Below are 14,452 nucleotides of genomic sequence, written 5' to 3'. Positions count from 1 at the left end.
GATGGACTCACATGCATGTCAACACCAGGACCTCACTGGCTTAAACCCTCTACTACTCATGCAGGAATTCTCACCCCAAAATAATATTGTGAGGCCTGAAGAAAGTGTCTTCCCAGTATCTACTCCTGTAGGGGTATTTCCAGCAGTCCCTGCCTCTGACCAGAGCTCCACCACTGAGGTACTGCTATGCCTAGTAATATGTCCACTACTAGTGTCCAGCCTTAGAGCTCAGCAGTCTCCACAGAAAGTGTTCCCTCCCCTGGTGGTAAGTTCAGTTATGGGGTCTCAGAGCAGGGCTGCTCAGGACTCTGAGAGGTCAGTGAGTTACCAAGACAGCATGTGCTCCACGCATGTTCTCCAGAAGGTCAGGGGAGCTTGGGCAGTACTGTTTAGAGTATTAGCCACTCCACTGTCCCCAGAGCCACTATTCTCCTTTGTGGCAGCCACAGGCTGGCTGTGTCCTGAGGGCCTGCCTGTTATACAGCTTATGCCAGGGGTTAGGTGATTTCCTGTCCTCCCGGATGCTCTCAGGCCTCTAAACCAAAGGGTGGGGATACATACCTAGTCCACGCGACAGATCAAACAAATCTCAGTTCCTGCACAGTTAGTTTCCCTGTTTCTTGAAACCAATGTAAGCGCTCAGTATCCTTATCCTGGTTTAGTTTATTTTTAAAGATAAATTGCAGCCTATTAGGATTGAGTAGCTTTTTTTTTTTTTTTTAGATGGAGTCTCGCTCTGTCTCCCAGGCTGGAGTGCAGTGGCGCAATCTCCGCTCATCGCAAACTCCACCTCCTGGGTTCACACCGTTCTCCTGCCTCACTCTCCCAAGTAGCTGGGACTACAGGCACCCGCCACCATGCCCGGCTAATTTTTTATATTTTTAGTAGAGACGGGGTTTCACCATGTTAGCCAGGATGGTCTCGCTCTCCTGACCTCGTGATCCACCCGCCTCAGCCTCCCAAAGTGCTGGGAATACAGGCGTGAGCCACCACACCCAGCCAGGGTTGAGTGGCTTTTTAAAGATATCATAGGTAGTATGTAGTGGAACAGAAATTCAAACTGAGATCTCTCTTGAGAGAGCTCAATCACTGTTCTTTCCACACCCACAGACTGCACCCAAGATGCCTTTTATCCAAGCCTCAGACACCAGAGGGAGGCTTACTCTGACCTGTCCCCAAAGTGAGCCTCAGATATCCACTCCTGAAGAGAGAGACGAGTAGGGCATGGAGGGCCCTAGAGTCATCATCAGGGCCCCCCTGTTCTCCCAGATGGTGCACGGGCATGGGCTGCTGCTTTTGTTGCCAAAGTCATCCCCAGACAAGCTATGGGAGTGAAATGAAATGAACCAAGATCAATTAAAGACTTCCAGTTTCCAGTCTGGAGTATAAGAAGCTTGGAAGTCATCACTCCCATTCTCAAAACAAGAAAAAAAAGCTGAACAAACTGAAAGTCAACAACTCTTCTTAGATCTGTGAGAGAATTGAGGTCACAGGGCAGATTACTACCCTCAAAACTGGAGACAGGCAGATACAGAGAATCACAGTTAATCTGAAGGGAAGCTCAGATGTAAAAGCTGGCCATTGGAGCCAATCCCGGGGTAGGAAAACCTAAACTGTAATTGACAAAGTGCTGAAGGTTCAATGTGGATGAGCTTGACAGTTAAAAACTCCATGTCCAGTCTTAGGAGTGCCCCAACTTTCAGGAGTTTTACCTTCAGTAGCCTTACCAGATTCTCAGGGTGTAGATCAGAGAAAAAACCCCTCCTGATTTTGGCAGGACGATGGGAAAAGTGACCATTTTGAAATAAAAGCAGAACATTAGTTCTACTTTGCAAAAACCTATCCTTAACAGAAAATATTTTTACCAGAGCCTAATGTATTGGGGTTTTATCAGAGTCTAACTGAGCTGCGGAAAGAGAAGTGTCAAACTCCAGTTCCCTGTGCCTTCCTGTCCCACCAGGGACACAGGCTACTGAGAAGCACATGTGCAGGTCACAGCCTAGGATCATAGGCTCACTGTGCACTGTGCCTGGAACCTAATTACAGGACTATAGAACATTTCCTCTCCCACATAAGTGCCTCCCCACCACATCAGTAGGACTTTTGTATAATAAGGGAATTATAATGGAAGGAATTGACTGTCTCAGCACTTTTTTAAGAAGGAGTCTCTAGGGAAACTCAAAGACAAGCGGGGAGATACTAACAAGGACACCAGAGTACATTTTGCCTCTTGACACCTACAGCAACACCAAACAGTGAAGACAGTCTGACTACCAGCCAGATAAACACAAGAGCCTTGCACAAAAGACCTCTTTACCTCTGTTCCTTTTGCCCAGTGTATCACGTCTCACTTTCAACCAAAAAAAGGGAACTAAAAGGTACTAAAAGTGAGCACACTAAAAGTGTACTAAAAAGTCTGCGGATGAGCCGCAGCTGCGTAGGGTCCAGCTGCTTCTTGTTGCAAGCCCGGGAATGATTGTACTGCAGCGGGAGGTTCTTGGCAGTGGAGGAGCCCTGCAGCCAAGTTGCCCACAGAGAGGCTCTGCTGCATGATCTCGCGCACCTCCTTGTCGGACAGCAGGTAGGGAGAGGGCACCGGGAAGCTGGGCGAGGGACCACCACCTCGTCCAAGGGGATCTTGCAAAAGTCCTTCCTGCTCCTCTTGGGGGCAGCAGGGGACCCTCAAACTCCTCCTCAAACCTCTCAGGGTTGATTGCATAGCTCCTCATGTCTCTGCACTGGGGGCCACCACGTGGACCTTGCACTGCTGCTGGTAGGAGCGCCTCTGCTCGTGTCCCGGTGCATGTTGCCCATGAACTCCAGGGTCCAGAAGCGGTCGTTTTTGGCATGGAGGTAGAGCAGGCACACGTACTAGCGAATGAGCTTGATGCAGGACAGGTCCAGCTTCTTCTTGCCTAGGGAACCGCTGGAGCTGTACTGCTTGTGCAGGTTCTCATGGGTGAAGAGCTTGGGGAACAGGGGCACCAGCAGGCGCGAGGCGAAGTTGCCGATGGACAGGTTGCTCTCATAGATGCTGCGCAGATGCTCCTTGCTGAGCAGGCAGTTGGTGCCGGGCACCTCCAAATTGGGCTGGGGGATCTCCAATTTGTCCAAGTTGATGAGTACCAGCCAGATCTTCTTGGAGCGGCGCTGCTCGCCCTTGGAGCTATCCTCCACCCTGATTACTGAGATGTCATCGGGAGGCTGGAGGAGTTGTAGCAGTCATCACGTAGGGGGCTCATCTTCACTGCCCACATCCAGCCCCAGGCCCTGGAGCTTGTCGTTGATGTGCTGGGCACACTGCTGCAGCCAGGCCTCCTCCTCCTGCATATGGGAGAAGTAGACCTCTGTGTAGTTGCAGATGATCTGCAGCCTCTGCGGCTCCAGCTCCTGCTTGCTGCCATCCCCATAGCAGCTGTAGTACTCGCAGATGATCTGCAGACTCTGCGGCTCCAGCTCCTGCTTGCTGCCATCCCCATAGCAGCTGTAGTACTCGCCCAGCTTGCAGTGGTCAAAGAGCTCAGGGAAGAGCCAGTGGAGGAGGAAGACAGCATATTCGCTGGGCGAAGAGGCTTCATCCAGGAACTTGGTGAGGTCCTGCATGTCCACCACGTGGTCTGAGGCCATGGTGCTGCTCCGGTCCAGAGACAGGCCCTCCTCCTCATCTTTGTGGTCCAGGAAGTGGCCGGGGTCCACTGCTCGGCCTCAAAGAAGCTGGCAGCCTGGCCACCAGGCTGGCTGTTCTCCATCTCCCGCTGGGCCCAGAAGTCGCTGAAGAAGTTATTCAGCTGGGGCAAGCACTCGGCCTGTCACATGGCCATGTCCTTCACCAAGGGGTAGTAGACCTCCACGTAGTTGTGGATGAGCTGCAGGTGCAGTGACTCCAGCTTACGCTTGGCCTCAAAGCTGCAGGCACTGCAGCCTCAGGAGAAGTCAACTGCAGCTGAAGAGCTTGGGGAAGAGCTGCACCAGTGGGCAGCCGGCCAAGACCCCACCCGACAGGCTCTGGTCCACCATCTGCTTGAGCTCTGCGGCCCATGAGCTGCTATGCGGTGGTGGGGGCAGCTGGAATTTGGCCACCATCTCAGTGGGGTTCACCTTCAGGGAGAGCATGTCCATTGTGCTGTGCAGCTGGGACCTGTTAGACTTGAGGGTGTTGAACATGTAGAATATCTTCTGGATCAGGAAGTAGATGTTAGGGTCACTGTTGGTGGCCACCCCAGTGCTGCCATAGTCCCACTTCTGTGGCTCATTCAGGAGCCTAAGTGACGAGGGTCTGTTGCTGGCATTTACCTTCTGGAAGAGCTCATACATGTTTAGCAGGTCCCCTGAGGGACGGTTCTTCTTCTCCATGAACTTGTGTGAGGTGCCATACAGAGGCTTCTTGTAGTAAGGGGTGGTGGCATGGTTGCAGAGCTCCTCCTTGCCTGGCCACACAGAGCCTGAGCTCCTGCCCTGCTGGCCTGCTCTCCATTGCCTTGGCAGGGCTAGATTTTCTCAGGTTCCACATTCGTGCTAGGAGCACCTCTGGGATCAGCTGCCTCCTCTCCATGCTGGGGACGGACTCTGGCTGGCCATTGCTGACCAGCCAAGTCCTGGAGGGCAGTGAAGATGCTGTCCAGAGGGTGTTTCTCAGAAGTCCTGGAATTCATGGAGCAGCCTAGAGCAGCAACTTTGGCCTCTGTCTCCACTCTCACTTCTTAGAAGTTCTTCTACATCTTCACTGAATTCAGCTGAGTTCATCTTCTGTTCCAGTGGGACTCGAGTTCTGTACTTTACTGGGCAGCCTGAGCCAAGTTTAGGCACCAAGTGGTGGGGAGGGTATGGGGCCAGGGAGTGGGAGCAGTGCACAAAGGGCCTGGCCAGGGCGGCTGGGGGAGGCGCCGGGGGCGGCAGACAGCCAGGCACCGTGTATTTCCCCTCTCTTTGTGAGTGTCTGTGTGCTGCACTCTCATGTGACATGACAGGACTCCATGTGTCATTTCTGCACAGGGGCACAGGAGCCCTTGCTGCAGTGGAACTGCAAACCCTCCACCCACACTTCCGGCCCACCTCTCCCCCTCAGTGGGGCACACGAGGGCTATTTCCTTCTTATTTATTTATTTTTTATTCTTTTCTTCCTAGACTGCTCAGCAGAATAGAATAATATCATGTATATGTGGGTTTCGGAAATTTTAATTGTTTATTTCTAGGGTTCTTGCATATACTTGGGATGTATATTTGTGAATAGCATGGATATAAGTGTATTTTTAAATAGGAGTTGTTTTAGGATGCTTTGGGGTTGAAAGTATATGCATAGTTTATGATGTGATAGAGTTTAGAGGTATTGATTAAGGGAAGTGTTTTATGAATTTTGTCAAATGTATTTTCTGAAATAATTGATATTTTTCCTTTATTCTATCAATGTGGTGTACTGCACTGATTGATTTTCGGTGCATTGAAACCATCTTTGTTGAATGGTGTTGAACTATCAGTACCATTGATGTTGAACCATCTTTGCTCTCCAGGAATATATCCCACTTATTCCTGGTGGATAATCTTTTAATGCACTGTTGAGTTTGGTTTGCTAGTATTTTGTTGAGAATTTTTGAATCAATATTATAAGGGATATTGTTTGCTAGTGTTCTTTTCTTGCAGTGTCTTTGGCTTTGGTATCAGACAATGCTGGCCTTGTAGAGTGAGTTTGGAAGTGTTACCTCCTCTTCAATTTATTGGAACAGTTTGAGAAGGATTGATGTTAATTCTTCCCTAAATGTTGGTAGAATATACCAGTAAATTCACCTAGTCCTGGGCTTTTCTTGGTTGGGAAGTTTTTGATTACTGATTCAATCACCTGATGAGTTATAGGCTTCAGATTTTCCATTTCTTCATGATTCAACCTTGGTAGATTGTGTTTTTGTAGTATTTGTCTATTGCACGTAGATCATCCATTTGTTGACATACAATCATTCATAGTTCTCTCTTATCTTTTTTATTTTTGTGAAATCAGCAATATCCCCTCTTTCATTTTGAATTTTAGTTGTCTTTTCTCTTTTGTCTTGGGTAACCTAGCTAAAGATTTGTTAGTTTTTTTTTTTTCTTTTTCTTTTTGTTTTTTGAGACAGAGTCTCGCTCTGCTGCCCAGGCTGGAGTGCAGTGGCGTGATCTCAGCACCCTGCAAGCTCTGCCTCCCAGGTTCAAGCAATTCAGCCTCCTGAGTAGCTGGGACTACAGGTGCATGCCATGATGCCTGGCTAATTTTTGTGTTTTTAGTAGAGACGGGTTTCACCATATTGGCCAGGCTGGTCTCAAACTCCTGACCTTAGATGATCCACCCACCTTGGCCTCCCAAAGTGCTGGGATTACAGGTATGAGCCACTGCACCCAGCCCTTGTTTTTTTCGTTTGTTGGTTTTGTTTTGTTTTTTCTTTGTTTTTTTTTTTTCAAAGAATACATGATTTTGTTGATTTCCTATTTTTTTTTTTTGAGACGGAGCCTCACTCAGTCACCCAGGCTGGAGTGCAGTGGTGCGATCTTGGCTCACTGCAAGCTCTGCCTCCCAGGTTCAGGCCATTCTCCTGCCTCAGCCTCCCGAGTAGCTGGGACTACAGGTGCCTGCAACCATGCCTGGCTAATTTTTTTTTTTTTTTTTTTTTTTTGTATTTTTAGTAGAGATGGGGTTTCACCATGTTATCCCAGATGGTCTCGATCTCCTGACCTTGTGATCCACCCGCCGTGGCCTCCCAAAGTGCTGGGATTACAGGCGTGAGCCACCGCGCCTGGCCTGATTTCCTATTTTTAAAAAACTTTTCTATTTTATTTCTGTGCCCTAACCTTTATTGTTACTTTTCTCTGCCAGCTTTGGGTTTAGTTAGTTTTTTTTTTTTTTTTTTTTTTTTAGTTTATTAAGATGTAAAGTTTCATCATTAATTTGAGATCTTTCTTCTTTTCTAATCGAAGTGTTTACAGTTATACATTTCCCCTAGAACTGCTTTTGCTGGCTGCCATAAATTTTGGTATATTGTATTTTCATTCAAAGATACTGTCTAATTTACCTTGTAATTTCTTCTTCGATCCATTGTTTGTTTAAGAATATGTTGTTTGAGGCCAGGTGTGGTGGCTCATGCCTGTAATCCCAGCACTTTGTGAGGCTGAGGTGGGCAGATCACCTGAGGTCAGGAGTTCAAGACCAGCCTGGCCAACATGGTGAAACCCTGTCTCTACTAAAAATACAAAAATTAGCCAGGCTGGTGGCGGGCGCCTGTAATCCCAGCTACTCACAAGGCTGAGACAGGAGAATCACTTGAACACGGGAGGCAGAGGTTGCAGTGAGCCGAGATCATGCCATTGCACTCTAGCCTGGGCAACAAGAGCAAAACCCAGTCTCAAAAAAAAAGAGAAAGGTTGTTTGATTTCCACATATATGTGGATTCTTCTGCTGTTTATTTCTAGTTTGATTACATTTTTATCAGAAAAGGTATTTTGTATGATTTAAATGTTTTTAAACTATTAAGACCTATTTTGTGGCCTACCATAGTCTGTCCTGGAAAATGTTCCATGTGCACTTGAGAAAAATGTGTATATCTTCTTGGTGAGTTGATGCTTTTATCATTATACAATGTTCATGTACCTTATACCAGTTTTTGACTTAAAGTCTATTTTGTCTAATGTTGCTATAGTCACCCCAATCTCTCTCTTTTTTCTTTTTTCTTTCTTTTTTTTTTTTGTTTGAGATGGAGTTTCGCTCTGTCACCAGGCTGGAGTGCAGTGGCGCGATCTTGGCTCACTGCAACCTCTGACTCCCTGGTTCAAGCGATTCTCCTGCCTCAGCCTCCCGACTAGCTGGGATTACAGGCACACACCACCACGCCCAGCTAATTTTTGTATTTTTAATAGAGATGGGGTTTCACCATGTTGGCCAGGATGATCTCGATCTCCTGACCTCATGATCTGCCCACCTTGGCCTCCCAAAGTGCTGGGATTACAGGCGTGAGCCACCGCGCTTGGCCTTAATCTCTTTTTATTACTATTTGCAAAAGGTGCTGTTTTGTCGGGGGGGAACCATCAAACCATGTTTTTCTTCTGCTTTCAAACCACCAAGACAGTCATCAACACAGAAGATGTCTGTGACCAAACTGTATGGGATTCTCCCCACCAGCAAGCAGTAGACACTAGCTGGGTATCCTCCAGTTAAATTCTGTCACTATCTACCTGGGCATAATGTCAGACCCCACAGGTCGAAGGCTCAGTTTCCAAGACTGCTCCCCCACCAACCACTAGTTACAACTCTGGGCCTCCAGAACTTCTGATTGACAGGCTTCAAGTTGGGGTTCCCTCTTTGGGACGGATTAATTTGCTGGAGTGGCTTACAGAGCTCAGGAAAGCACTTAATGTTTGCGAGTTTATTCTAAAGCAGCCATCCCCAACCTTTTCGGCACCAGGGACTGGTTTCATGGAAGACGTGAGGGAAGAGTAGATCCTACCTTGGGACAGGTGAAGGGAAGACAAGAGGAGTCAGAAAGATTCTGTTTCCTGAGACCTACACCTAAGGCCTAACACACCCAACATTAGAATCAGAGGTACCTTTTTATATTATTTTACTTTCAACCTATTTGTGTCTTTATCTTTTTTTTTTTTTTTTTTGAAATGGAGTCTTGTTCTGTCACCCAGGCTAGAGTGCAGTGGTGCAATCTCGGCTCACTGCAACCTCTGCCTCCCAAGTTCGAGTGATTCTCCTGCCTCATCCTCCTGAGTAGATGTAGCTGGGACTACAGGTGTGCACCACCATGCCCAGCTAATTTTTGTATTTTTAGTAGAGTTGGGGTTTCACCATGTTGGCCAGGCTGGTCTTAAACTCCTGACCTTAAGTGATCTGCCTGCCTTGGCCTCCCAAAGTGCTGGGTTAACAGGTGTGAGCCACTGTACCTGGCCCTGTTTGTGTCTTTTTTTTTTTTTTTTTTTTTTGGAGATGGAGCCTTGCTCTGTTGTCCAGGCTGGAGTGCAGTGGCATGATTTTGGCTCCTTGGAACCTCTGCCTCCTGCAAGCAATTCTTGTGCCTCAGCCTCCCAAGTAGCTGGGATTACAGACGCACACCACCATGCCCAGTTAATTTTTATATTTTTAGCAGAGACAGGGTTTCACCATGTTGACCAGGCTGGTCTCAAACTCCTGACCTCAAGTGATCTGCTCTTCTCTGCCTCCCAAAGTGCTGGGATTACAGGTGTGAGCCACCGTGGCCAGCGTCCTATTTGTGTCTTTAGATCTAAAGTGAGTCTGTGTAGACATTCTCTAGTTGAATCATATTTTTAAAAAATCAATTCTGCCAATTTATGTCTTTTAATTGCAGAGTTTAATAAATTTACAATTAAAGTAATTACTGATAGGGAAGAACTGACTATTGCCATTTATTTTCTTTTAAGTCCTATTGCTTTTTTTGTCCTTCATTTCCTCCATTATTGCCTTTTTGTGTAGTTGATTTTTGTAGTGAAATATTTTGATTTCCTTCCCATTTCCTTTTGTGTACATTCTATTGATATTTGTGGTTGCTGTGGGGATTACATATAGCATCCTACATGTGTAACAGTGTATTTTAAATTGGTACCGGCTAATTCCGATCACAATTTAAAAACTCTACTCCTTTACACCACCACCCACCATTTTATATTATTGATGTTACAGTTACATCTTTATATATTGTGTACCCATTACTATATAATTATTTTTATGCTTTTGTCTTTTAAATTATGTAGAAGAATAAAAAGTGAAGTTTTAAGCCAAAAACTGATTTTTATATTTATCCATAGATTTGCCTTTATGGAAAATCTGTATTTTTACATGGCTTCTAGTTACTGTCTAGCATCCTTTATTCCTTTTGAAGGATTCCCTTTAGCATTTCTTGTAGGGCAGGTCCTTCAGCTTTTATCTGGAATATCTTAATTTCTCCCTCACTTTTGAAGGACAGTTTTGTTAGATATAGAATTTTTGGTTGTTTTTTTTCCTCAGCATTTTAATTATACCATCCCACTAACTTCTGGACTGTACAACTTCTGCTGAGAAATATGCTGATAATCTCCTTGAGGAAGTATCTTGTGCTGCTTTAACAGAATGCCTGAGACTGGGCAATTTATACTGAGCAGAAATTTACTGGCTAACAGTTGTTGAGACCAAGAAATCCAGTATCGAGGTGCTGGCATATTGTGAGGGTCTTCTTCCATGTCACCTTCTTACTGTGTGATCCCATGGTGACAAGCATCACGTGGCAGAAGAGCAACAGGGGTGAGAGAGAGAGACAAAGGGAACCTGAACTTCCCATTTTCTGGTGACATTCATCCCACCAGTGAGGGCAGAGCCATCATGGCCTAGTCATCTCAAAAGTTTCACATCTTAATAGTGTTACAGTGTCAGCTGAATTTCAACATGAGTTTTAGAGGGGACAGACATTCAAACTGTAGCACCATGTATGTGATAAGTTGCTTTTTCCTTATTGCTTTCAAGAGTCTCTTTTTGTCTTTCAACAATTTATGTATTTTATTGTGTATTTCTTCAGATTTTATTAAGTTTCTTGGATTTACGTGTCTATGTCTTTCGTCAAATTTGGGAAGTTTGGGGTCATTATTTCTTGAAATAATCTGCCTATCTCCTTCCCCTTTCTCTATGTCTTATCCTACCAAGACCCCCCTGCCCCATAATGCATGTATTGGTCTACCTGATGGCACCCCATAAATTCCTTATGCTCTGTTCACTTTTCTTTATTCTTTTTTCTTTTTGCTCCTCAGATTCAGTAGGGCCTGTCTTCAGGTTCACTGATTCCTTCTTCTGCCTGTTTGAATCTGTTGATGAATTCTAATGAATTTTTCAATTCAGATGTGAGATTTTTCAGCTCCAGAATTTGTTTGGTTATTTTTATATAAATTCTGTTTGTTGATATTTTCATTTTGCTCATATATCATTTTCCTGGTTTGGGTGGGGGGGTTCTTTGTGTTTTTCTTTTGCTCTTTAAGCATATTTAAAACAGTAGTTTTGAAGTCTTTGCTAGTAAGTCTGATGCCTTTTATCTTCAGGAACAACTTTTAGAGAGTTATTTTGTGCCTGTGAGTGGGCCATGTTTTCTTGTTTCTTGTGACCTTTTGTTGAAAACTGGCAGTTGCAAAAACAGCCACCTCTGTCTTTATAGACTGGCTCTGTATAGGGGAAGATCTTCATGTATCAGTTCATCATGAACACTTAAAGTCTTCTCAGGTCTTTTCTGGGCATATGTCTTCCCTGTGCGCATGCCTTTCTCCAGTCCACCTTATACACAGCTGCTTTTCATGACTTCATTTCTGTGAGTGTCACCCCTGCCTCTTCCCAGGGTCTTAGCAGTTCTACTGTATTTCTCAATCACTAACCTCTTGCCCCAGGCATCTGCAGGTCTGTAATCCCCCTGAAGCTTTCATAAGTTACATTTCACAGCTTTGTCCAGTCTGAGGTGTGCTTCATTTGGCTATCTGAGCTCTCAGTTAGGTGACACAGAGATTAATCAGGCAATCCCTGGACAGATTAGAATGTTGCAAATTTGGCCTGCCCTGCTGTCTCTGCTCAGTTGCCCCATAGGGTAACTGGGGACTGGGTTGCTGCTTCCCCCAAACCATACTGTACAGTTCCAGGGAGGGAGTAGGGCAAGTGCAAATTAAAATGCCATGAACTTTTTTTACTGTTTTGAATCTAACTTTTTCTTGATTGGGCTTTTGCTTGGTTGCTGTAATCTTTACTGTTTTCAAGGGCTCCTATAAGGCTATTTTAGCCAGTATTTAGATGTTTATTCTACATTTATATGGGGGATTTCTGGAAGCTTCCTAGTCTTCCATCTTGCTGACATTACTCCTCTAACCCTCCTATTTTAAGATCAGTGCATTAGCAGCCTTAATTTCATCTGAAATTGTAGTTCCTTTTTGCCATGTAACCTAACATTTTGGCAGGTTCTGGGAGTTAGGACACAGACTTTTTTTCAGACATGAGTAAATTTAATGTAGTATCTTGAATGGGATCCTGGAACAGAAAAAGAACATTGGGGAAAAGCTAATGAAATTTTAACGAGATACAGAGTTTAGTTAATAGTAAACTATAATAATACCAATGTTGGTTCATTAGCTATGACTAATGTACGTTGGTAATGTAAGACATAAACAATGGCAGACATAGGATGTAGAGTATATTGGAATAATCTGTACTGTCTTTGCAACTTTTCTGTAAATCTAAAGCTTTTCTAAAATTAAAAATTTATTTAAAAGAAAAGAGTAACTATAATATATAATAAAACTCTGTAGTACTTTTGGACTGAGGTAGAGTACTCAAAGAAGGACAAGCTTGAAAGGGGGACCCCTCCCCAAGTCTGAGGTTCAGACCTCATTGGAGAAGGTATAGTTGCAACCCACAGGGAGGTAGAGACATTTGCTGATTTTCCCAGGTGAGTTGGCCCTCAGTTGCTAGTTGGGCAGGCAGGAAGCAACTTTGGGGTGCAGGAAACCCGGCATGCAGGTTTTCAGAGGGAGGAAGGTGCCAATGGCAACCCTCTGCAGTGCAGGTGGGGTGCAGGTGAGCAAAGGAAGTGAATGCATTAGCGGGACTGGAGGAATAGGGAGTGCTGTGTCTATGTCCAGAGGGCAAGAGACAGGCCAGGCTCTGAGGTCACTGAGTGACTCCCCTCTGGGCACATGGCTGGGCAGAGCACCCACCTCATACCACTTCTCAACTTTATGGCCCCAGAAGCAGCAGGACAGCCCGTTTCTCCTTGCAGTGTTCTCCAAGCACCTTCTACTGAGAAAACTATAAACCAAAAGTACCTGAGCCTAGTCTCAATTAATTTGGGAGTTTATTTTGCCAAAGCTAAGGACATGCCTGTGACAAGCCTCAGGAGGCCCTGATGACATGTGCCCATGGTAGTCAGCCTACAAATTGGTTTATAAACTATGTCTTTTAGGAAGAAATAAGACATCAAACAATATATGTAAGATATACATTGGTTCAGTCTGGAAAGGCAGGACAACTGGAAGCAGAGGCTTCCTGGTCATAGCAGATTCAAAGATTTTCTAATTAGCAATTGGTTATTATCTAAAGAGCTGGAATCAACAGAAAAGAATGTCTGGGTTACAGTAAAGGGTTGTGGAAAAACCAAGGTTTTTGTCTTCTTTCCTAGTGTCCCAAGATTCCTTCTTTTATTGCTTACTGTTTGTCTAGAGAACTTCCTTTAACCATTCTTTTGAAGGAATCTATTAGCAATACTTTCTCTTAGTTTTCTATTGTCTTCGAACGTTCTATTTTTCTCTTCATTCCTGAAGGATATATTTTGCTGGGCATAGGATTCTGGGTTGATGTTTCTTTCCATTCAGTACTTGAAAACTGTCCAACCATTTCCTTAGGGCCTTATGGCTTCTGATGAAGAATCTGCTAATTTTTGTATTTTTAGTAGAGACGGGGTTTCACCATGTTGGCCAGGCTGGTCTTGAACTCCTGACCTCAGGTGATCCACCTGCCTGTGCCTCTCAAAGTGCTGGGATTACAGGTGTGAGCCACCATGTCTGGCTCTCTTGCTGCTTTTAAAATATTTTTGTTGTCTCTAGTCTTTATACTTTTACTATGATATGTGCATTTCATAAGTTTGACTATAATGTGTCTTAATGTGGATTTCTTTCCATTTATCCCATTTAAGATTTGCTCAGCTTCTTGAATCTATAGTTTTGTCCTTTGCCAAATTTGGGAAGTGTTCAGACACTCTTTATTTGTGTACTTTCCGCACCCACCCTCTCCCTTCTTCTCTTCTCTTCCAGGACTGTTGACACAAACTTTAGAACTTTTCTTATTGTCCTACAGGCCCTGAAGCTCTGTTCATTTTGTGTGTGTGTGTGTGTGTGTGTGTGTGTGTGTGTGTATTTTCTGACTATAATTTAGGTTGAGTAATTTTATTGTTCTACATCCCTGAAGCTCTGTTCATTTGTTTGGTCTATTTTCTGACTATTATTTAGATTGGGTAATTTTATTGTTCTATATTCAAGTGGCAAACAGTCTTCCAGGTACAGTATCATCTGATTATTCCCTCTGCCCCCCCCCCCATTCTGTGGTTTAGTGTTTCATTTTGTTATTGTATGTTTTAGCCCTAACATTTCTTTTTGTTTCTTCTATAAATCTGCCGTTTATTTGCAGCAATTTTCTGGGGGTTTTTTGTGTTTTTTTTGGTTTTTTTTTTTCATTTGCTTAAATCTGTCCACAATTGCATAAATGGAAACACATTTTTGATGATGGCTGACTTAAAATCTTTGTCAGATAATTCTAACATCACTGTCATCTCAATTTCAACATCTACTGATTTTGTGTTTTAATTTGCTTTGAAGTATTCTGCTTTCTTCATATGAGTGATTTTTCTATTGCAATCTGGTCATTCGGGATATTATGAGATTCTGTGTATGATCTGAATCTTCTGTTTTGGCTGGTTTTAGC

At 44.4% G+C, this 14,452-nt stretch overlaps 1 pseudogene; it reads right to left on the bottom strand.

The window, feature by feature from the left end:
- Window positions 1-1,167: 1,167 nt before the first annotated feature.
- LOC472984 (BEN domain-containing protein 3-like) lies at window positions 1,168-5,050 on the bottom strand (annotated as a pseudogene).
- Between the last annotated feature and the right edge of the window lie 9,402 nt (window positions 5,051-14,452).

The sequence above is a fragment of the Pan troglodytes genome, chromosome 11 (assembly GCF_028858775.2).
Source record: "Pan troglodytes isolate AG18354 chromosome 11, NHGRI_mPanTro3-v2.0_pri, whole genome shotgun sequence".
Taxonomy (NCBI): domain Eukaryota; kingdom Metazoa; phylum Chordata; class Mammalia; order Primates; family Hominidae; genus Pan; species Pan troglodytes.
This window is presented reverse-complemented; position numbering and strand designations above follow the sequence as displayed.